Below are 25809 nucleotides of genomic sequence, written 5' to 3'. Positions count from 1 at the left end.
GGTAATTCAGTCTCTTAGTTGTGGACCCAGTACATGTTGTTATTTGTTATGTTTACATAGGTGGGTACTTTGGGGAAACTCACTAAGTTTTGTGCTTACAGTTTTAGTTTATGGTTTTTGGCATTTCAGCAGACCATGGAAAGGCGAAGGCATGACTGTACACATCCTAATTTTTATGTTATTGATCTTGGGAGACTCTGATTTTAAATAATTTTTTTGGCAACAATGGTTTCGTAAACACTTTTATTAGTAAATGGGTTATTTTGAAAAGTTTAAAATGGTTGTGATTTTTGAGATGTTACATCGAGGGTGTTGAAACCCCAATCGCTTAAATAACTTCCTGCTTCTTCTATGATGGTTTCTTAGCCTTCTTTTTGGACTCTTTGCCAAACATCCATTTTCTACCTTCCACCTTTGGAATGTTAGTTTTCTGAACCATCATTCCACGACGAATCTCTTGATAGCTCAGAATAAAGGCTAGTCTCTTGTTGCTATAAAAGGTAGTTGGTTTTGAGGCAATGAATAAGCCTTTGATTGGCTGAGGCAAACCCCAAATATACCGCTCTACATTCTTCTCTTCCGGGGTAACCATCCCGGGACATAAGGTGGCATGGTCGTTGAAACGGCTCATATAAGTGGCAATATCAACTTCCTGCGTCATGAGATTCCACAGCTCCAATCATAAGTTGCTTCAACCCATTCCAAGACATGGTGTTTCCTACGTTGAAGCCCATGCTCTTAGTGTAAATGTTCCATAAGCTTAAGGTTGCATCTGCCAGGGTGCTGGTGACGAACTTAACTTTACAGTCCTCCGAACATAAGCTTATCTCTAAAACAGATTCCACCTTTTCCATCCACCGAGTTAGCCCAATTAGACCTTCATTTCCATATAAGGGTTTTGGCTTACAGTTCATAAAATATTTATATGAACATACTTGAGTTGGACCTCGATTATCTCCTTGTAAGCTCTCACCGTCTTTACCTGTTGACCCTAAATTCGTGGGGGTTTCTAAGATTTCTATGGCATCACCTATGTGTTGGGCCATTAGTGCCTCGATCGCAGCTGAGCTCAAAGGCTTGGGATTGGTTTTGGGTTGATCTGGGTTTCTTCTAGTGCGAAGCATGATTCCAAATTTAAGGCATATGTTAGTTGTTATTTCAAGTTTTACTTTGATATTTTTGTTATAAGAGTTAAGTATATCAAGAAAACAAAGCAAAAAAGTAACACAATAAACATTAAGATCACATAGTTTTTATTAACTTTTCACAAACTTTGTACATTAGATTTTCAAAAAAAAAAAAAGAGCGTACAACGGTGTGGTTTACGCATGAATAGTGTCTATCTTACACAAAAGACGTAGTTGTTTCCTATTATTGGCTACACTACTATTCCCACCCTCAAACCCAAAAAAAATAATATTCCCTAGCTTCCCTAGGGTAGAAATATCTACCATAACCCAAAACAGACTAATATCTAGGACACCATCTGCTCTAACTAATGCTAAAGGCAACTGATCATCACCCTCAATGTGGCCGCTCCAATATTAGACACCAACAACCTCAACTCTCTCTCTCTCTCTCTCTCTCTCTCTCTTTCTCTCTCTCCCGCTACTCAAGACTCTCAATCACGATCTGTTGATATTGTACCAGAGAATGAGTCTCCTTCAGATGATCATAAACATCAAGGATCCTCATCTTATCATAATCTCTCTCCTACTCTAATCCTTTAACTGCACCAGCTAACATCCATACCTCCCTCCTCATCAAGTCCTGATCCTCCTCCACTTGATGTATGTGATCCTCGTGTCATGCAACACACATGACTAACAATGAGATCTCAAGATCTGTGGGATCCTCTGGGATGTAATTGCGTCTCGGCACTTGGGATGACTCTCCAACCTCATAAAAACCAATAATACCCTCCTGGATCCACTCATCTACCTAGGATGCCCATCTGTGGACGGGGCAGGGTTTATTTCATGGATTTGGGGATGATGTGTAACGACAATAAATATTCAACCAATTTTAACTTTTAAAAAACAACCCATTTTCTCAATGTTATTACAAAAAGGTTTTCAATACAATTATTATCAGAGTCTTCCCAGAATCACATCATAAAACGTAATCATGAGGAGCGGTACAATCACGCCTTGGCTTGCCACGGTCTCCTGAAGAACCTGAAAAAACATTAAACCACAACTGTAAGCCCGAACGCTTAGTGAGATACCCCCAAAATACCAACCACATATACCATACACGCATAACATGCCATATCATATCAGAACACAAAACAACCATGCACTCCGGGTCTACTGTGTGATTGGTCTGCCGCACCGGCCAACAGTCCACCTGGTCCACCCTCCGAGTCTAGCCATATACATCGAGTCTGCAGTGTGATTGGTTCGCCCGCACCGGGCCTTCAATCCACCTGGTCCACTCTCTGAGTCTACAGTATGACTGGTCCGCCTGCACCGGGCCTTCAGCCGGCCTGGTCCACTCTCCGAGCCTTGGCACGTCTGGTCCGCTCTCTTGGGGCCTACAGCCTATCCAGACCGCTCGCTGGGCCTTCGGGACAACCGATCTGCCTTGGGTATCTTGGCCTAAAACACAAAGCAGGACCCGCCTCAACCCAACCCCAGTCCAACAACCATGTGCACATAAACATACAATCATATATCAATTCACAATCAACAAGCCGATCTAACAGATCACATAACATATCATCATCCTAAGCAGGATATCGACCTAACCGGTGACTAGCATAACATCACCCTACTTAACAAGATACCGACCTTAACCAAGTCTCTAACATATACCATCCTAGCTACCAGGATGCAAACATATCAAAGCAATAACATAACAACAAATACCCGAATCTCAATCCGATAAAGGGTCGGCCTTGGTGCCTTAGACCCTGTTCATATAGTGAGGATAACTCAACTCGCCACTGCCGAAACTCTGAACTGAAGAAGCAGATTCTCTAATCATCGACTCACGGAAAATCCCGAACTAGCCAACATAGCACAAATAATCATTAGACTAAGCACAATACTCTTCCAAGAGTAAATTGACCATTTTACCCTTAACTCAATTCGGCCCAACACTAGGTAAGCTCCCAAGCCCACTAATGGCCCAAAGTCCAAAGGTCCGAAGCAAAGCCCACTATTGGCCCAATTTACTAAATTGGGACCACCACACCAAATGGGCCTAGACCCATGGACCATAACAACTAATGGGTCCATAATACTCCATCCAGTATGTCCAGTCACGACCCAAAATCCAACAGCCCAATAACAGTCCAATCCCGAAGGCCCAAAATGAAAAACCCACAGAGGGAGTACGTTGGGCGTACCCTCCTTGGTACGCTGGGCGTACACGCTGATTCACAACTGGGGATCAGGGCACTGACTCGCTACGCGGGGCGTAACTTCGCTGCTCATTAAGTCCTCATAACTTCTTAATGGCTTAAGCTCTTAAGCCCAAACTTCAGATCCTTAGGCCAAATATGCCTAAGATTCATAAAGTCTCAAACTTTATCACTTGGGACGTCCATAAAGCTCTTCATCCAAGGTCTTAATCCATTAACACCTACTTATCTCACACATGGAACAACCACAGCCCTTGGGACCTCATTTTTCTCACTCAGGACCTCTCCAAAGGTCTGAAAGGACAGATAATCTTGACCAACTCAAAACATGCATCAAGATGAGGACTTTTGGGAAAAGAATGATGTCAAAACTTCACAACACTTAGATCTATGCAATGTAAATGACAAGCAAGAAGCTTTATACCTCAGATAGGCTCCAAAGGATGATATCTTTCCAGATCTATAAGCTCCAGCCACTCAACTCCTTCTTTGAGAACTTCCTTTTTCTTCTTCTAGCCTCTCCTTTGCCAAAATAGGCTTTCCAAGGCCAAACACACCCAACAATGGAGCTGGAACGACTATCTAGGGTTTCTGGGGTTAAGAGAGAGCTTATGGAGGCTAGGGTAAGAACCAACATGTTCCTTAGATAGTGGCTGACCCTAATTTTAGGGTTTTAGAACTCTGAGAGTATGCTGGGCGTACCTCTTGTATGTTGGGCGTACTCAACCTTGCTCCCGCGTCCAATTACGCACTTACGCTGGGCGTACTCGGCGTGTCCCAAATTTTCATATTTGGCCTTCTTTTCCACTTTTCCCACAATGGACCAAAATACCCTTCCTCTTAAATCCCGAGAAATCAAAAATAAGTACTTTTAGGAACGGGGCGTTACAATTCTCCCCCACTTAAATTAGGCTTCGCCCTCGAAGCCTGCGACAACTCGACTCCATAACTTCTCCCGCAACGCACCACCTTGCATTAACCAAACCCGGTTCCTTAATACACAACCCTTGAAATCCGAAACTCAACCTTCCCTTTTTCTTGCGGTGTTCTGACCACCGCCTCAAGCTGGCCACCGGCTTCACCCCTTGATAACCACACTTATCAGATTCTACACTTATCAACCGAGTACCACTCCATGGCACTTTTGTTGATCCTGATCACAACAATCACTTGACTCTTACGAGCTTAATATAACCCTGAACCACCGGGTTCCCGATCCGAGTCCAACTCTATCCATTCCATGCTGAAAGAATGACACATTCTTCAGCCTCAAAGAAGCTCCCATGAGTTCTCCTCTTGCAATCGCATGCACATGCTACACTAGCTCTAGCACCCTCGGGTTGGGAAAACCCGTCATACTGACGACACCTCCACACATCCCCAAGGATGAATCACCACTACATACATAATTCCTTGATCATAATCAAATTGGGAATCCAAGACTCCCTCCCTGCACCCCTTCCGAGCCTCTTGGCTCTGCACCTGCGCAATCCCTTCCGCGACCTCAGCAGTCATCCAATCCGGGTGTGATTTCATACCACTGCCGCAATCACGCTGCTCAAAGACCATAATTGGATCACTCCAATCATAACTCTACACTACCGCTTTCACTTCTGTGAATTTACACTCCCTCCCGGAGCTACATTCCTCTCTCTTTCCTTACCAAGGAAATCCACTTGGCCGCCTTGTCACTGCGACAAGTGCCATGGTGCTCGCCCAACGCTACACCACTCCCCTATAGCATAACCGCTATCCATGCAACACACATGCTCTGAATCTGCTCGCAAGGACTCTCGAGTCCATGCACTATCTCCATTAATCAAAATCAATACCCGAGCCCAGACCTTCTAATGCTAACACATCGCGACATACTCAATCCAATTCCTCGAACCGGTCTAACAATACCTGCAGAGTCTTCAGCATGACCGGACCGCCCTACCAAGCCTTCAGCCAATCTGGACCACTCTCAGAACCTTCAGCCAATCTGGACCGCCCTGCAGGGCCTTCAATCTTGCTGGACCGTCCTCCGAGCCTTCGGCCTGACTGGTACACCTACCGGCCTTCAGTCTATCCGGATCGTCTCATGCATACTGTTCTAGCCCTCTAGGGGTTCCGAACTCTATCTCCATCATACATTCTCAATCCCGGCCTGATCCCAGGCCCTCCACAATCAAATAACCTTGGTCTGTATCCCGCCCCGCATGCCTGCCACTTACTCATACCAGCCTACGCTCTTGGCTGACAGAAACACTGCTGAATCCCAAACAGCTAAACAACCTCACTTGCTCATCGGTCTTCCGGAGAATTTTCCAATTCTCCCCCACTTATAGCACCCACTATCAATCACCGGTCGTCATCACCGACCTCCCTCAACCACCTTACACCACACAAACACTTATACGCGAACTGATCCCCACTATCACGAGCAACCTTCACAAAATCACATAACAACACTGATCATCCCGAGCTTGAAAGAAACTCAATCTTTAGCTAACCACTCCTCAAAATGCAGATGCTACCCGACATTCAAACCAGACGCCAGATTTCCACTAATAACCCTCAAGAATGATAACCAACGAAATTCCCAACACTAAACCCATAACCATATCATCACCCTCAAAGAACAACGAATACCATACCGAAAACCACACAATGAGACTAGTAGATAAACAATACTCCACAATAATCACAAGACAACAAGATATCAAGAAAGAAACATACCCGCAGCTGCATCCGGCACTGCTCTGACCTCCTCTGCTGTAAGCTGAAAAGCACGACCCTGAGCCCTTGGGGGCTTCGCTCCACCCTAACCTCCGCCTGTGATCCTCAAAGTGGCCGGTGCTAGGGCCTGCACCGGTCCTACAGCAAGGTGTGGACAGTTGACCCTCAAGTGTCCAACCTGATGACAATGATGACAAATCCTCAAATTCCGAACCGGGGCTGACTGCCGACAATCCCTCGCATAGTGCCCCTCCTTTCCGCACTTGCGAGAAGCACCACCGGACCTACAAACTCCGGTGTGACACTTCCCACAAGCATGGCTGCTCTGATCTCCCACCCTAGAGTCAACGATCCTGGACCGTTTCGGCCCCGGTTCCGACTGCACCGGAGCCTGCCTCAGCTCTCGCAACTGCAAATCAATCTCTAACTCATGTCGCCTGGCGGCCTCCTGCAACTCCAACAAAGTCTCGCACCTCTACGTAGACACAAACTGTCTGATATCTCTCTTGAGCATACTCAGATATCGGGACATCTGAGCCTGCTCCGAAGCGAACTCAGGGCAAAACATCGCCCTCTCAGTGAACATCCTGGTGATCTCCATTACTGACTCCGAATCCTGCTTCAGCTCAAGGAACTCCTGAGCCATTCTCTCCCTCTCAACCCGCGGAACATAACGAGTGCTGAACATTTCTCTGAACTGATCCCATAAAATCGCAGCCCTCTGCGCATCCGAATATGACCCCGTGGTCAATCTCCACCAATCCTTCGCCCCGAGCCTCAATAGGTTCAGAGCACATCTCACCCTCTGATCATCAGGGCATGAACACGTGAAGAAACACCCCTCCACGTCCGACAACCACCTCATAGCAACAATCGGGTCCTGAACTCCATCAAAGGTAGGAGGCTTCGTATTATCGAAGTCCCGATACTGAATACCTCGACCGGCTCCTCGCCCTGCCGCTGCTAGAACTGATGTAGCCGCGGCGGCAACCGTCTCAGTGAGAGTCTCATAGCACTCATCAAAATACTTAACCATGGTGGTCTTGATTGACCCAAACAGTTCCGGCAGCTCGGCCCGGAATAACACAACAACCTCATCATGCAGGATCTCACGAATCCTGGCATCCAACTCGCCTGTGCTCATCTGACCAATAACCTTAGGTGGTACCAACCCACCCTGACCACCCTCTCCGGCTGCTGATCCTGACCCGTATCCGCTCCCAGCATGCCTCATGACCACCATACTGAAAAACATCACAAAATCTCAGACACTTCCCACTATCCCGGGAATCACCTCTCAACCCAACCCTAGAGGTCATGGTTTCCGTGATACACGTATGGGTCCTATGCTTTCAATAGTACGGGCCCATACTACCTTCCATACCTACCCATATTTGTATGAAGTACTACCACAACACCCTAGTGAAAACATACATAACAAACGCTCAATCCTCACTCCTAGAGGAACACCGGAAATCTCCCACAGAGGACCCTAGGCTAGCAGGCACCATAAATCAGGCAACACTTATCATGAAACCCTGAAGATCTCTAGCCTAGTACTAGCATGTTGTTCTATTAAAGCTCAAAAAAAATATCATGTATGGTATTTTGTGGTTACTTACTGGCTTCGGATGATCGTACCTCCGCGTCCTCCTTTTACTCATTTTGAAAACCATTTTAAATTCTCTTTAGAAACTCTCCCTGATTTGAGACTGGATTCACACGAATGTTCCTCCAATTCACTCAAACCAAGGCTCTGATACCAACTTGTAACGACCATAAAAATTCGACCAATTTTAACTTTTCAAAAACAACCCATTTTCTCAATGTTATTACAAAAAGGTTTTCAATACAATTATTATCAGAGTCTTCCCAGAATCACATCATAAAACGTAATCATGAGGAGCGGTACGATCATGCCTTTGCCTTGCCACGGTCTCCTAAAGAACCAGAAGAGCATTAAACAACAACTATAAGCCCGAAAGTTTAGTGAGATACCCCCAAAATACCAACCACATATACCATACACACATAACATGGCATATCATATCAGAACACAGAACAGCCATGCACTTCGGGTCTACTGTCTGACTGGTCCGCCGCACCGGCCAACAGTCCACCTGGTCCACCCTCCGAGTTTCGCCATATACATCGAGTCTGCAGTGTGACTGGTTCGCCCGCACTGGGCCTTCAATCCACCTGGTCCACTCTCTGATTCTACAATATGACTGGTCGGCCCACACCGGGCCTTCAGTCGGCCTGGTCCACTCTCCGAGCCTCGGCACGTCTGGTCCGCCCTCTTGGGGCCTACAGCCTATCCGGACCGCTCGCTGGGCCTTCGGGACAACCGATCCGCCCTGGGTATCTTGGCCTACAGCACAAAGCAGGACCCGCCTCAACCCAGTCCCAGTCCAACAACCATGTGCACATAAACATACAATCATACATCAATTCACAATCAACAAGCTGATCTAACAGATCACATAACATATCATCATCCTAACCAGGATACCTACCTAACCGGTCACTAGCATAACATCACCCTACATAACAAGATACCTGTTCGATTAATGTCTAAGTCCATAACTATAATTGGTAAGACTTGACCCGACCCGACATGGTCTATTTGGGTTGCATGGCATCATGCACTTGGATAGACTAAAATGAGAGAAATAACAATTAAGGTTTATTAATATATTATAAGTTCTAATATATTAATAAGATTATTTAATTAGTATTGATCAATAATTGATTTTGAATTAATTATGTGATCAAAAGAATACTAATTAAATATATGGGTTGATTGTGTAAATCATCCATACTTATATAGTGGGTTAATGCTCCATGGATTATCAAGTTGGGCTCAAACCCATTGGATGCTCCATGGTGTATTTGAACCCATGGATCCAAGGAAATGGAAAGCCATGACAATTAGGGTTTACCCTAATTGTAACAACTATATAAGCATCTTGTTGATGTGAGAATTCGGGCACTAGATGTGCATGGAGGGCAAGCCGATTCTTGAAGTGTTCTAATTTATCTCTATGTTATGCCAAGTGCTTATGGTGTTGTGTGAACCATTTAAGGTGTCACACTTGGGTCACTAGGCACTCAAGCTTCATGAAGACAAGCACCAACAAAAGGTTTGTTATTCTAACTTGTGTTATTCAAAATTTTGTATGCTAGAATAGAACAATACCTTGGAAAGTTGATATTTGCATGTATAATAGAGAAAACATAGATCCAAGGTATTTAGGGTTGCATGTACACTTAGGAGTGTTAGATTGCTCAAAACCCAACAGTGGTATCAGAGCCTAGGCTTGTTTTCTTATTGTACTTGCTTAAACTGCTTAAAAATCGACTTTTGGTGCTGTCTGCCCAGCAGACTCGCCGAGTCCATGAAGGGACTCGACGATTCCAAAGCAAAATGCATCCAACTCGCCGAGCTTGTTCATGCACTCGACGAGTTGGACCCCAGACAGCATATTTTCGAGTTTTGGTGTTGGAATTGGTCTAGAATCATTACCTTTGACTGTTTTGGGCTGATAAAACTTGTTTTGAATGTGGTAATGATTATGTTAAACCAATTTCAATGCTATAATAAAAGTTTCAAGTTTATATGTGTTCATGTTATTCTTGAAAATTGTTGATTATGAATTATCATGCTTATGAGTTTTGCTAGATCATAGGAATTGTGTGCAAATTGTTTATTGATATAATTCATGATCTTGTTGAGAATTGTATGGAGTTCATAACTTGTCCTCAAGTTATGAATTTTCAAGAATTTTATGTTTCCTTGATTTATGAGTTAGTTTAGATTGATAATGAAAAAAATATGTTTTAGTTGTTTTCAATCCATATTAGTCTAAAAGAAGTTCATAAAATATGTTTTTGTAACTTGTCTTCAAGTTATGTGAAAAGTCATATTTATGAATCTTAAAAACTCATAAAAGTTTTGTAGGTTACATAAAATGTAAGAGTTTTTTCCATTAAATAGTTTAATGACTCCATAACTTGTCCTCAAGTTATGGATGTTGAAGAGACACTTCTTTAAAGTGATTTTAAAGAATAAGGGGTTACATTAAAATGAAGAGTCCTCATTTTAATGAACCATTAAACTCATAAGTTATGATTTAAAGAGTCATGAAATAGTTTCAAAACTTGCCCTCATGTTTTGGAATTTGAAAAGTTAGTCCTCATGTATACTTTAATTCCAAATTGAACATTGAAATTTTAAAAAGTTTAAAATTCAACCCTTATACTATTATTATAATTTTAATTATATAGATATGTATAAGAGGAAGTCAATCTTACCGTTAGTAGGCCTCATTCACGAAGCCGGTCTATAAGGGGGTATAAGGTTACTGCCAATAAAATGACAGTTTAATGGGTGTCCACTCTCACCCACCGCTTCCTTGACTGGTGGAGGGTCGTTAGCCAAACGGGTAGGAATGGACTATAATTTTCCCTTCATTAAAAGTATAATGAAAAATACTAAGTAACTAAACACTTATAAATTCCCAATCTTAGTTACTTAGGAAAATGTGAAAAGGTAGCCCATAAAATTACACTTTGTACCTTAACAAGTCATTAGTGGAGCGTGTGTGGTTAACCGACACACTAACATGGACTAGTAAGAGTGGCAAAGGGTAACTTGACTTTATTATACATCCGTGGAGCGGGTGTGGTTAACCGGCACATCGATTAGGTAATATTGTTAAGGGTACCAAGTCAATTTGTATGGTTATTCACATCTTGTTTGTGATCCTCGGCATCCCAGTCACAAATTTGAGAGGGCACAATCGAGATTCAAACATGCCATTGAAAAGTTCAATGTATCTCAAAAGATCTAGGAGTTTCAAAACCAATAAAACCTAATAATAAAATATTTTGTTTTCATGGTGGAAATTGGTAAATCGACATTTACCTACCTTCAACTATTTTATAATTTGGATTACGACATCCCTCTTCCAGTTATAAATAGGTTGTTGGGTCCTAGCCTTAATATTTCATATTGGGTATTATATTAAGGACTTTAAATCAACTAACTTGAATTTCTCCCATTATAGATGTCTAGTTTAGACAGCTATGGTCTTCCCAAATCTTTAGGAACAAGCTTCCTAATGAAGATGATATCCTAAATGGCAATCAAGGTGAAAGATCATTCCCTTGTTTGGGCATTTGTGGGGCTAGAAATCATACTTCACTTCATCCACCTCCTCCAATAAATCTCCCTATCTCACAAGTTTTAAGACTTGATAAGTTCTAAGTCACTCAATCCCTATTGTCAAGCAAAGTCTCTATGTGCTTAGATCTTGGGGATTAAGCCACATATTGACAAGTCGGGAGAGTCGGGTGTCGAAGTCTCGAGGTAGCTGGCTGCTGACTTGGTTCTTCAGTCACTCCCTGATGACAGGTCGTGACAAGACCCTTAATGCTCTTACCTATTTGCTTGATGATGCTAAATCAGTAGTGATTTGGAGCATTAATAAAGCAAATTGAATTGGAAGATCTACTTTCCAAACCTATTTGGACATTGAAAATGGTGACATTGGAGGTCCAGGAAAAACTTTCTCTTCCCAATGGAAAGGGATCGGCCATAGTCAACTCGGTTGACCAAATGGTAAAGAGAAAGGTTAAGTCTGTGATAGTCCCATGTACCGTTTCCAAAGAGTCCATATGATTCTGTTGCCAAAGGAAAGACATTGGTTGCGAAGCTGCTAAATTTACCTGAAATATCTTAAGGATGGTAAAGTCAATAGGTTTGACTCTACTACAGGTAAAGTCCATTGTCTAACTCTATTAAGTTTCTATTCTGAGATTCCTATTGCATAATGTGACGAGGTCACATGTTGATGTTTTAAGAATCAAAGAAAATGTGAAGAAACTTAAAGGAAGTATATATTGATTCTGATCACGAAGATGGATTTCGATCGCATAGTGTGTGATCAGAATTTTGAGTTGTTACTTAAGAGTTATGATATATTGCTTAGGAATAGATAACAACAAGTTTTCCATATGGATTGTAAGGATAAATTTTTCCGCAAAGTTTTAAAATAAAAAGAAAAACGGTTTTGATTTTATTTATTTTAAGTATCCTTACAATGGAATTTGTGAAAAATTGTTGATTATATGTTTCCATTGATAAGCAATATGGGTAAATGGATTTGATTCTTTCATTAATGGAAGTGTCATAATTTACCAAATAAGGAAAGATTCTCATCACCCAAGTTTCAGTTGGATAGAAACTTGGAATCATGCAACTTGTATTGTATGATCATGATAATTTTTTTTTATATATTTGGGAAATTAAGTCTAATTCCTTGTTCACATACATATGTGAATCAAGTGAAGGACAAAGGGATCAGATACACTTGGGTGTGCGCTGATCAGGTCCACCACAAAGTTGATAAGATTATTCATTATGATTTACTAAAGTTTAGTAAATATGGTTATACTTACAAGTTTAAGTATAGTTCTGGATCATTGGAGAAGTTTCAATGATAGACATAATGAGTAAGAAGAATCAAATAAGGCAGAAAGATAAAAGTTTCTCTAATCTGAAGAGATGAGAGAGTACTTGAGTATCTTGTTTTATGATTATCTTAGTGATTATGAAACCATTTCACAATTGATCCTCTAAGGACACCTTAGTTCATTTTGTTTGGCTAAGGAGAGAAATCGTGAATTGTTGAAATGGTTAGATCAAAAGATAAATTATACTTCGTTCCAAAACTAAATCTTAGAGTCATACTCCAAGATTAAGCCTTGAGTGACATAATCTTAAGAAAGGTTTTAAACACTTGTTAAATGTAGAGTAAAATGTGTTCTTACTCTTGTACATTTGAAATTGGTAAGTTGTGATGTTTTGGATAAAACAAAGACCAACTAAGACCAATTGTGAGAAGTGTTTAACCTGATAAGAATCTGCACTAACTCTTGAATGTTCGTTTTTGTCAAGGAATGGTTCTTGACAAAGAGAATCTTATATGTCAAGAGGTCAGTGGGAGTCTTACAGGGATCTTAAGATAGATTCAAGAATTAATCAAGAGTTTTGCTAATCACTAGACCACGACTTGAAGTTTGTAACCTATCGTGTTGACATATTCTGTGCCCATTCCAGTTAAAGTTGGTTTTGCATTGGAGTTCTGAGAGTTCTCAACTGGTTGCATAACAACTTGGAAGCAATGGTAGGCCCTTGTGCTACCAGGTGGCAAGAAATTAAGACTGCACAAGTTCAGTCCATATGAATTTGGATTGTCATTAACCTTGTCGTGTGATTATGGTTATGTCAAATTCACATGGATAGGAACACATACACCATCAAAATCTAAGTGTCATAAGGTTTCTCTCCGATTCACGAAAATGATAGTGAGGAAACTCTTTCACTAAGTAGATTTAAGTGGATAGCAAGTGTGAAGTTTGCATTATCATGTCGTTAGTGGAGCGTGTGTGGTTAACCGGCACACTAACTAATAAGAATGGAAAAGGTTTAGACTCACATGTGAGCTATCTAACGAAAGGTTTAGACTCCAGGTGTATGATTTGATAAAGTCTTATCAAGGCAATCTAGTATCAGAAATCTGACTGATTTCTAGGTACATGTCAAAGCTAGTGGGAGCATAAAGTGTTATGCTAGTTAGACAATAATCATTATGCTAGTGGGAGCATGATGATTATGTTGCAAGTTAGCAATGTTAATTATAGAAAACAAAAGTTTCAACTCGCTTTGGAAAAGTTGTTTTACTATAATTAAGGGAGAGAAATTTATACTTCATTCCAATTCTACAAGCTTAGATTGAGATTTTAATCAACTTTAGTCAAGAATATATATGAATGTTATGTTGGAATGGTTCAACATAAGGAATTTCTATATATGTTTCTTTCTCAAAATCCGATTATGATTACGGCATCCCTCTTCATAGTTCGAATTATGAGAACATGGCAAATAAAAATTTTATAGCATGAATCGTATCCGATATGCTTCGGATATAGGGTCGATTCAATGTGTTATAATATTCATCCATTATAAATTTTCCTAATGCTTAGGGCGTTAAGAAGGGAAAAGGGATTAGAACTGGATATGACTAAGATGATTAAGCAATTGTCGAGAACAATTTGGGGTTTTCCAAAGTTTTGTTACTCATGGACAATTGGAAGTATAGAGTAAGGATCGTATTGACATATTTTGGAAATAGGCAACTCTTGTTCAAAAGTGATGGTCAAGATGGGAATATGGAATTTTTTCAATAGGTGGAAGTTATTCTTTGAATTTGTGTAAGATTAAAGAACTTAATGCAGAGAAGGATGTTCAAAGGAATGTACTTTGAATTTGAGACTTCATCTCTATGGAATTGCTTTCCATTGGAATACTTTGTAATGTTTGTTGCCAAGTCTTTGTGACTTGTGTGAATATCATTACAAGAGGATCATTGCATAGACTACAGTAAATGACAAGAACTTGGTATTCTTACATTTACAATAAGGATTGGGATTGTGAAATGAGAATCATTGAAGTCATGTTCAATTGATATACATTTCACAATGAGATGACCATATGTAAACATAGTGTGCATACTTGGAGTATGGCATAGCTATTGTTTAGAGAAACATAGTATGCGTGCTTGGAGCATGGCATCACTACTGTTTCAATTCAAGTATTAAGTTGATTAATCGAAACATGAATAATGAGTGATCAATATGGTGCTTAGATAAAAGTTGTTTTATTTACTCTCAAAGTGTTGAGGCCATATAGGACTAGTATTATTTTGTGTTTCACTTTGCATGTTTTGACTTCCAGAATAACTAGGTCATTCTCCCGAATGACCAAGTTATTCAAACCATCCACAGTCGGTCATATGTTGGAAGTAGATATGAATCAAGACTGTCGTGAATTTGGCTTGTATGATTTGTCTAAAGTGCTTTAGATAATGCAATAGTTGCTACAACATTCATGAGTAATCATAAGGGCTGAGTATTGGATTCAACCCACGCTCATTTGAATTCACTTCATGGATTTTATCACGAGTGAATCATGAGACGATAATATCTTATATTCTTCAAACCTAGAGATATGAGTTCTTGACTATGAGTTGGTTATACATTGATTGCACGTAAACGCATTGGTAACTCGATGTTATAAAACGTGCCTTTGTGTATGATTCAACATAGTTAGTACAAGCATATGAGTCGAAGTTTATCCATTCGTTTTACCTTTGAGATAAAAGCGATATCTGTGGGCCCCTCGATGATTTAGTGATGACAAAAGTAAGTGCTCGGCCTGGCCTGGACTGATTTGATTTGTTCAATTAGTCAGTCGTCATAAATCAGAAATCGGGAAACAACAAATGGACAGAGAGAATGATTATAATCCATGTCTCAATCCATATGATATCTAGAATGGAGGAATATATGATCCCTTATCTAATGGACAAGTCATTGACAAAGGTCAGAGTTCATCTACAAGGTCAGAGTTCGACAAAAGCTTTTGAGAGCTACGATTGCCAGTCAGTTCTTGAAGTCATATGCAATAATAGTTTTAGACTTATCCAAGTGAGAGACTATTGGATTAGTGTCTATGTCCATAACTATAATTGGTAAGAATTGACTCGACCTGGCATGGTCCATTTGCGTTGCATGGCATCATGCACTTGGATAGACTAAAATGAGAGAAATAACAATTAAGGTTTATTAATATATTATAAGTTCTGATATATTAATAAGATTATTTAATTAGTATTGATCAATAATTGATTTAGAATTAATTATGTGATCAAAAGAATACTAATTAAATATATGGGTTGAATGTGTAAATCATCCATACTTATATAGTGGGCTAATGCTCCATGGATTATCAAGTTGGGCTCAAACCCATTGGATGCTCCATGGTGTATTTGAACCCATGGATCCAAGGAAATGGAAAGCCATGACAATTAGGGTTTACCCTAATTGTAACAACTATATAAGCATCTTATTGATGTGAGAAATCGGCCACTAGATGTGCATGGAGGGCAAGCCGATTCCTGAAGTGTTCTAATTTATCTCTAAGTTATTCCAAGTGCTTATGGTGTTGTGTGAACCATTTGAGGTGTCACACTTGGGGCACTAGGCACTCAAGCTTCATGAAGACAAGCACCAACAAAAGGTATGTTATTCTAACTTGTGTTATTCAAACTTTTGTATGCTAGAATAGAACGATACCTTGGAAAGTTGATATTTGCATGTATAATAGAGAAAACATAGATCCAAGGTATTTAGGATTGCATGTACACTTAGGAGTGTTAGATTGCTCAAAACCCAACAATACCGACCTTAACCAGGTCTCTAACATATACCATCCTAGCTACCAGGATGCAAACATATCAAAGCAATAACATAACAACAAATATCCGGATCTCAATCCGATAAAGGGCCGGCCTTGGTGCCTTAGACCCTGTTGATATAGTGAGGATAACTCACCTCGCCGCTGCTGAAACTCTGAACTGAAGAAGTAGATTCTCGAATCACCGACTCACCGAAAATCCCGAACTAGCCAACATAGCACAAATAATCATTAGGCTAAGCACAATACTCTTCCAAGGGTAAATTGAGCATTTTACCCTTAACTCAATCCGGCCCAACACTAGGTAAGCTCCCAAGCCCACTAATGGCCCAAAGTCCAAAGGTCCGAAGCAAAGCCCACTATTGGCCCAATTTACTAAATTGGGCCCACCACACCAAATGGGCCTAGACCCATGGTCCATAACAACTAATGGGTCCACAATACTCCATCCAATATGTCCAGTCACGACCCAAAATCCAGCAGCCCAATAACAGCCCAATCCCTAAGGCCCAAAATGAAAAACCCACAGAGGCAGTACGATGGGCGTACCCTCCTTGGTACGCTGGGCGTACATGCTGATTCGCAACTGGGGATCGGGGCACAGACTCGCTACACGGGGCGTACTCCTAAGTTACGCAGGGTGTAACTTCGCTGCTCATTAAGTCCTCATAACTTCTTAATGGCTTAAGCTCTTAAGCCCAAACTTCAGATCCTTAGGCCAAATATGCCTAAGATTCAGAAAGTCTCAAACTTTATCACTTGGGACATCCATAAAGCTCTTCATCCAAGGTCTTAATCCATTAAGACCTACTTATCTCACACATGGAACAACCACAGCCCTTGGGACCTCATTTTTCTCACTCAAGACCTCTCCAATGGTCTGAAAGGACAGATAATATCGACCAACTCAAAACATGCATCAAGATGAGGACTTTTGGGACAAGAATGATGTCAAAACTTCACAACACTTAGATCTACGCAATATAAATGACATGCAAGAAGCTTTATACCTCAGATAGGCTCCAAAGGATTATATCTTTCCAGATCTATAAGCTCCAGCCACTCAACTCCTTCTTTGACAACTTCCTCTTTCTTCTTCTAGCCACTCCTTTGCCAAAATGAGCTTTCCAAGGCCAAACACACCCAACAATGGAGGTGGAACGGCTGTCTAGGGTTTCTGGGGTTAAGAGAGAGCTTATGGAGGCTAGGGTAAGAACCAACATGTTCCTTATATAGTGGCTGACCCTAATTTTAGGGTTTTAGAACTCTGAGATTACGTTGGGCGTACCTCTACTACGCTGGGCGTACTCAACCTTGCACCCACGTCCAATTACGCACTTACGCTGGGCGTAATCCCAGCTTACGCTGGGCGTACTCGGCGTGTCCCAAATTTTCATATTTGGCCTTCTTTTCCACTTTTCCCACAATGGACCAAAATACCCTTCCTCTTAAATCCTGGGAAGTCACAAATAAGTACTTTTAGGAAAGGTGCGTTACATGATGGTGGAGAGGTTTCCCTATTGTGGGATGCGATATGAATGTATTTTCTAGGGGTAGTAATAATTAGGTGTCATGGGACATGAATGTTGAGAGAGGATGGAAGAACTAGGGTCCTCCTTCTGAGTCTCCTTACGATCTTGGCGGGAAGACTAATCTGGATTGGGCAAATTGTCTGCAAGTACTCCAGTGATCTCATCGACAGGTTGTTCCTGATCACTGGGTTCTTCTTCATCTTCGAATGACTCCTCATCAGCTGATATTAGAGTAGGCGGTAGGGGCATCGTCAGATCATAATCGCACTTAGTCTCAAGCATGCGTGGCACCATCTGATCTTCCTGCAGATGAGGATGTGACACCCAGTCCCCAGCCCTATATGTTCTCCATATCTCTCCGATTTCCTGCATAAGACATTGAACAGTATGAGAAATAATATATAATACGTTTAATTTCCTATTATAGTATATATATATATATATATATATATATATATATGTATATATATATATATATATATATAGTAGATAGTATCGTATCTTAGGTAAATTTCTATATGGGTGGTATGTCGTATGCCTATCTCAATTCCGGATATCCGCGTGGTGTACCATCCTCTTGCACTAGGTCTTGATCTAAGGCTCTAGTCTTCTGGAATTCGATGTATGCTACTGATCCGAAGATCCTCTAATGGTAAGCCTCGTCCTAATTTCCTCTAGTTGTGGTATGGCCATAGTACAAGACTAACCCTAATATTCATTTTTGACCTAAAATCGCATGTTGTGATTTGAATGGATAGTTTTTATGATATACAAGTGTATTTATAAGAGTTGATATAACTCTTTATCTGATTAGTGTTGGATTAGGGTATTTTATTAAATCTTTGTTTGAGTACCTCAAGACTATAAGGATTGGCCACGTAAGAAAAGTTAGAGGGCATGACCATTTTGGCATATAACCGTTCTGAAATCCAACCCAAACGACAACTATTTCCAGCCTAGGCACCTCTCCCATATGTAGTCGATACATATACTAATTAATAATAATACTTTTATTAGGATTAACGAATTAAAAGTTTTATGCCCTAGGATATAGTCGTAGTTCCTATGGAATTACTAGTTCGCTATAACCAGTGGCTTTGAAACCAATCTATCACACCCTCGGTCGGCGGCAAAAAAAGCCGGGTGGTGCGAACGAGGGGACATTGGGCATATATATATATATATACATACATATATATATATATATATATATATATATATATATATATATATATATATATATATATATGGAACATAACATAAAAGAATACCACAAACCTTTCTTTTATTGATTATAAATTATTCTATAGTGACATTGTTTTCAAAAGACAAGCACTCTTCCTGAACAGGACTAAAGACGATAAACAGACGGTAGTAAACTTCAGCAGCTTCCTTGTAGACTTCCTTCTTCTTAACATGACTATAATGTGTGTAGAATTGGAACGACACTGCATTTTATTTATAGTCGAGTTTTGCAGGTCCGCGCCGGGCAAATATATGTGCGCGCCACACATGAACATCATGGCTCCATCTAGAAGTTCCCACGTGTCACTCCTCCATTCGGTGACATCACTCACAATCTACTCGAATCCGGTGTCAGGTGTGCGGCATGCGGAGACAACCACCAGGTGTGCACGAAAAGGTTTTTGAAAAATCATAACTTCTTCGTGCAAGCTCCGATCTAAGCCATCTCTATATCTATGTGATGATCTCAATGGGTACTACAACTCTCTTGTAGGTTGTTTTGACTAGTTTTGACTTTTATTTTCGTGTGTGACGGGGTTAAAAATAAATTATTTTATAAAAATCATATCTTTCTCATACGGACCCCATTTTCAATAAACTTTTTCCTAAAGTTTATATCTCGAGGAGTACTACTGAAGTCTTTTTTGCACTTTTAATCAAAACTCAACCAATATCTAAGCACCGTTTTGACGTAATTAATTTTAGTTATGCGATTGATTTCTATTTTTATAAAATCCATAACCCTTTCCTTTGGATTCGGATTTTTACTAATCTTATATTATTCAAATCACATTACTGAGTAGTATCCAAGTATGTTAAGCAGTTTAAAAAACGTTACAAATTTCCGAAACCTTATTTTTGAGCCTAATGGACGTTTTTATCAAATGAATGGAACAACACATTTGATTCTTATTATATCATAAATAAAATATTACAATACTAAGCTATGACATCCATTTTCCTACTCTTTGCTAATGGCAATCAGTGACGGAAACCTCTCGGTTGTGACATATACCCACAAAAGAAAGCTTGTTAGTTGATCGATTGGCTAATGTCTGTATCAAGTAAGTGGTCAGATTCTATGGCGTACGAGTTTCCACCATATCTAATCGAGATAGTCAATTTACATCTCGATTTTGGCAAAGTTTTAAAAAATGGATGGGTTAAATGATATTGATGAGCACTACTTATCATATGTAGACTGATGGGTAGAGGGAGAGAAAAATTCAGATGCTTGAAGATATATTATGAGCCCGTGTGATTAATTTTGATGGTAACTAGGATGAGAATTTACCATTAGTAGAATTCGTGTATACTAATAGCTAAGTTCAAATATTTAGATAGCACCATATGAAGTATTATACGGGACATCATGTAGAACTCCAACTTTTTGTAATGAGGTTAGAGAAAAACCTGTAACAGGACATGAGATTGTGGAAAAGATTGAAGCCAAGACTAAAGCAATTAGAGAAAACATTAGAGTTGCATAACTACGACAACAACAATATGCAAATAAGAGATGGAAATTGTTAGAGTTTAAAGTTGGTGATATGATGATATTGAAAGTGTCTCCGTAGAACGATATAATTTGTTTTGGTAAAAGAGGAAAGTTGATCCCTCAGTATATTAGAACTTTCCAAATGTTACAAAGAGTCTAAAAAACAAATTTTATCAAACCACAACATGGCACAAGCAAGACCATGACGCGGTATCGGAATGACGATTTAACTTACATAAAATGAACAGTGAAATATTAGTTCTTTGGCATCTCGAGATGTGGAGGAGGTTAGCCACAGTGTGGTTTAAAGTAGATTACCCTATACTTTTAGTGATAGATTAGAACTTTGTTGAAGGTAAGGGTCATTTAATACATACCACGATGTGACAAGAAATATACCACGATGTGGTGTCGAGATTAGGATAAAAAATATGGTGAGATTTCACATACTTAAGCCCTAAGAGTCCAATTTTGATGAGATTTAGAGATTCAAGCTTCAATTATGTGGATTAACGTGTAAATTTCTTCTCACTTGTCATTAATTTATCATTTAGAGAAAAATTTATGGGATTATGATGAAATCTTAGAAGAAGGGTTTGAGATTGGATAATGAAATTATGTTAGTGATTAATGATATCTAGCTTGATTCTAGTTATATCACAATTATGTATGCGATAGAGATAAATTCTTAATATATAATATTAAGAACTTTTAGATGGAATATATGGCTAAATGTGTTAAGACATCATGTAATAAATTATGATGTTATTCAGATTTATATTATTGATAGAGTGAAGTTTTATGAATATTGAAAACTCCATAAATTTAAGGTTTATGTGATTTAAAAAAATGGCATTATCACATAAAAAAGATGATCTTTAAGAGTTACGTCGTACCCATGACTAAATTAATGATACACATAAATTGATTTTGAATAAGAAACGAAAAAAGGTGTAAATAGGGAGGTCAAAAGCTTGGTGTAGAATAAATATGTTGTGTCATGGGCTTTGTTTGTATTTACTGGATTGGGCCTGTCCATCCGTGTTTTGTTAGGTTTATGTAGTATATATAGTTCATGCATGTATGCATTAGATACGTTCTTGATACTATTACTTTGATTATCGTTTTGTAACCCTAAAACAACTCTACAGTCGAAGTTCATTATCGAGCTCTTATGGGGTGTTGATATTTAATCATTCAACATTGTTTGAGCTATTCCTGTGTCTTGTTCTTGTTGCTTTATTCACTGTTTAGAACATATCGATCCTACTAGAATTTTAATTCCAACAATTGGTATCAGAGCAGGAGACTGTGTAACAAATATGCATTCCTTCTGTTTGAAGAATACTATAGGGTTTCCGCTTTCATCGAATATATAGGAGCCATCATTTTCTTATCGAAGGAAACTGGTGTTTTTGATAAAACCCTATTCTCAAGTTTACAGGTCAGACTCTAACAGTTTCAAGGAAGGCTCATCATGTCTCAAGACGACGTACAATCTAATCCCATCAACATCTCCAACAACATTGGATCCACTACAAGAGTACCCATTCTTTACACGCAGGATTATGAAGTATGGGCGCATCACTTTGAAGATTATGTGGTTGGATTTGATGATAACGGGTATATCATCTGGGAAGCAATCACGTTGGGTCCATTTGTTCACTTTGGAACGAATACAACTGTGAAAACCCAAAGAGAATATAATAAATTGATAGAAGATGAGGATAAGATTCCTCAGGACGAAAAAGATAAACTGTTGTGCAATGTCAAGGTGTTAAGGATGATCAAATTCACTTTACAAGCTAACACCTTCCGGGTAGTGAGTTCTTGCACTACAGCTAAGGAGATACGGGATAGGTGGAAAGAACTGTATTCAACAGACGAGGATCTAGAACACCCTATTCAAACTCCGCTTCTCTCTTGGTTCGGAGCGTTTGCACAAAAACCTGAAGAAACCTTGCTTCAGATGTTTGATCGCTACAATCATCTGCTCAACAAGATGACAAATCATGGTATTGAAAGGAAGGGTATTGAATAGAAAGTCACCTTCCTGAACGGTTTAAGACCCGAGTTGATGGCGGTTGTTTCAACTATGAAAGCGCATGAACAATTCAAGGCTTATTCCCTAGCGAAACTTATGGGAATTCTAAAGTCACATGAGAGCACAGTGTCAAAAGAAGCAAAGTTGGTCTCCGGTGTCGGCTCACTTGCTCTTGTCTCAAAGAACAAAAATGTGATTGAAGAAGAAGAGGAAGATGACATGTCAGAGTGTGATCTTACGAGTGATGAGGATGCGATGATGGTGTCGAATCCAAAGAAGTTTGCTCGGAAGAAATTCCCTGTCAGCAAGAACCGAAACTGGAAAGGAAGTTATAGTTCAGAAAAGGTAAAGGAAGAGTCTAAGAATACATCTCAAAAGGAGGATTAAAAGAAGGAGAGTAAACTGGTGGGAGACTCAGGGTATGATTGCAATTACTGTCACGACAAGAATCATTTTGCCAAGGACTGCATGTTGAAAAAGTTAGCCGCGAGAATAGAGAGTGAAGATGATGAAACTTATCATATGACAAAGCTTGAAGAGATAAAGAAGAATAAAACTAGTGCTAGTCCAATGAACGCCTTGATTGTTCAAGAAAAGGTGATTGATGATGAATTTGGCGGGGTTTAAATGTGGTCCAAAGATTCAGAGGATGAAGAGGTGAGAAGGCCAACACATGGTACAGCTTTTATGACGAGACAAGAAGATGAGAAAGTGACTGGAAGATGTCTGATGGTGACGGACAGAGTAACAACCGATAGTGAGCATGAGGAAGCGAATCTACATGAAGACAAATGTTTTGCAGCCAAGCCTGTCAGTGAAAAGATCAACGACTGCGATCGTTTGATCAAAAAGGTACAATCCCTTCTTTAATCTCTTAAAATTAAGGCAATTGATTATGAAAGGGAATTAAATGAACTAAAATTCAAATTTAAAAATCTAAGAGGAAGTCTCATGCAAACTCGTTTAACAAATTCTAACCTAACTGACCAAATTAGCAGGCTGTCAACAAAGAGTGAGGAGAGACGAATATGGATTGAGCTAAAGGAGCAGGAGTTAGTTAGGGCTAGGGATGAAAAAAATTATTTGGAACGAGACAATTTGAGATTTTTGAAACAACGTAATGTATTTTGCTTGATTGCTAAACGTTTATATACTAATATCACGCAATTGCATCTAGATTGTGAAATAGGGAAAAAGATTTATAAAATGATCTTGCCCTTCCTTGAGTTTAAGGAGGATGAGGTCATTGCTGAATGTAAATCAATCATGTCCTCAGAAGAAACTTCCATTCCTTATAAAATAGGTCTGGACAAAATTGAAACTTTCATTGATTCTACGGAACATAAATGCATGTTAAAACTGATCTTAGATGAAAATGATAAGTTAAAAATTAAAACCGAGACCTTAAAATCATTTGACTCATTACATGCCAAATTAATGACCAAACATAATATGAATATTGAGAGTACATCTGAGTTTGATGATGAAAGTGAGATGAGCAAGATCTCTGTGGAAGACGTAATCGATTGCTCAGAGTTTCTGAGGAGCGAAACCGATACTGAAAAACTGCTTATATCTGAAAACTCGATTGAATATGCTCGCTTGCCAGATAACAAGTTGAAGAAACTCAAAGAAGAGGCAGTGGTCTACCAAAATGTACAAACGATTCCAAATCAAGTCTATGCTGTTAAAGGAGTATCTGAAAGACGAACAGCAGAACTGAAAATTTTGGTAGATCAAGACAATGTTGGAGGTTATGACGATTTCTTCTGGTCAGCTCTTATTGATAATGCAGACGAAATTGTTGGCTTGTCAGAGCAAACATCATGGAGGGTGAAAGGTAGATACGTTCCAGAACCCATTAACAAAACCTCAAGTTTCGCCAAACCAAGAACAAGTGGAACGAAAGAGAAACCAGAAGAACCCAAGAAGGAGTCCCATCCAGCCGTGACTCATAAGGAAAATCCAAATCCAAATCCAAATCCAAAACCAAGCTTCGATATCCATAAATCTCAAAAACAACTGGCCGATCAAAAGCGCCAAAGAAATCAAAGGTACATGAAAAACTTGAGTGAGAGAAAACAATTTTGGAAGTCTCAAAATCCTGACTTTGTCCAAATCAAGAAGGATGCTCAAGCTGGTAATCAATCATACAAGGTAGGCAGTCAGTTGAACCGAAAGCCAAGTTTCGGTCCAAATTCCTTTCACTCTAAGAACCGAACCTCCAGTTTCGGTCCTCAAAATACCAAAATTCATAACCAACATCCCAATTTTGATCCTAACTTCATATCCCAGAGCCGAACCTCCTGTCTCGGTTCAAAACTCAAGGATCAGAGTCGAACTTCCAGTCTCGGTTCAAAACCCAAGGATGAGAGCCGAAAATCCTATTTCAGTCATTCTTTCCAAACACACAAGAAACAATCCTTGAAAGATGTTAAAGGAAAAGGAAAGCTTGACTTTGAGACAGATAACACCAATACGAAAAAGTCAGCTGAACCTAGGAATCCTAAGAAAATTCCTTCTGATACACCTAAATTTAAACAAGATAAAAATAAAATAAAGGTGTACACCATCAAACGCAAAGATGAAACCACTTTACTTAAAATAACATATTTGGTTGATCTTGCTGTTGTTATTCCCTTTTCTATGAAAAACTTACCAGGGCCCAAGAAACTTTGGTTCCCTAAATCTGCTTAAATTTACAGGTGTTAAGTGACGAGCAGTTCGACGACGAATGATATATTGACAGTGGCTGCTCACGTTACATGACATGAAGGAAGGAAGAGCTGAGGGAGTTTCGGTCCCTAAAAGATAGTGGATCTGTGAAGTATGGAAACAAGTCATTTAGAACTATAAAAGGATATGGTATGATAACAAATGGGGAATTCTCAATAAGGAAAGTTGCGTACGTGGAAGGTTTGCAGCACAACCTCATAAGTGTTTCGCAACTAGTGATTGGAACTGGACTGAAAGTGTCGTTTGATGATGAGGGATCAAAAATTATTGAGAAGAACACGAAGAAAGTTTTGTTGAAGTCTCAACGTAAGGGACGGATGTATCCTCTCAACCTCAACCCCATCA

Source organism: Lactuca serriola, chromosome 8 (assembly GCF_051521515.1).
Source record: "Lactuca serriola cultivar US96UC23 chromosome 8, Lser_US96UC23_V15, whole genome shotgun sequence".
Taxonomy (NCBI): domain Eukaryota; kingdom Viridiplantae; phylum Streptophyta; class Magnoliopsida; order Asterales; family Asteraceae; genus Lactuca; species Lactuca serriola.
This window is presented reverse-complemented; position numbering follows the sequence as displayed.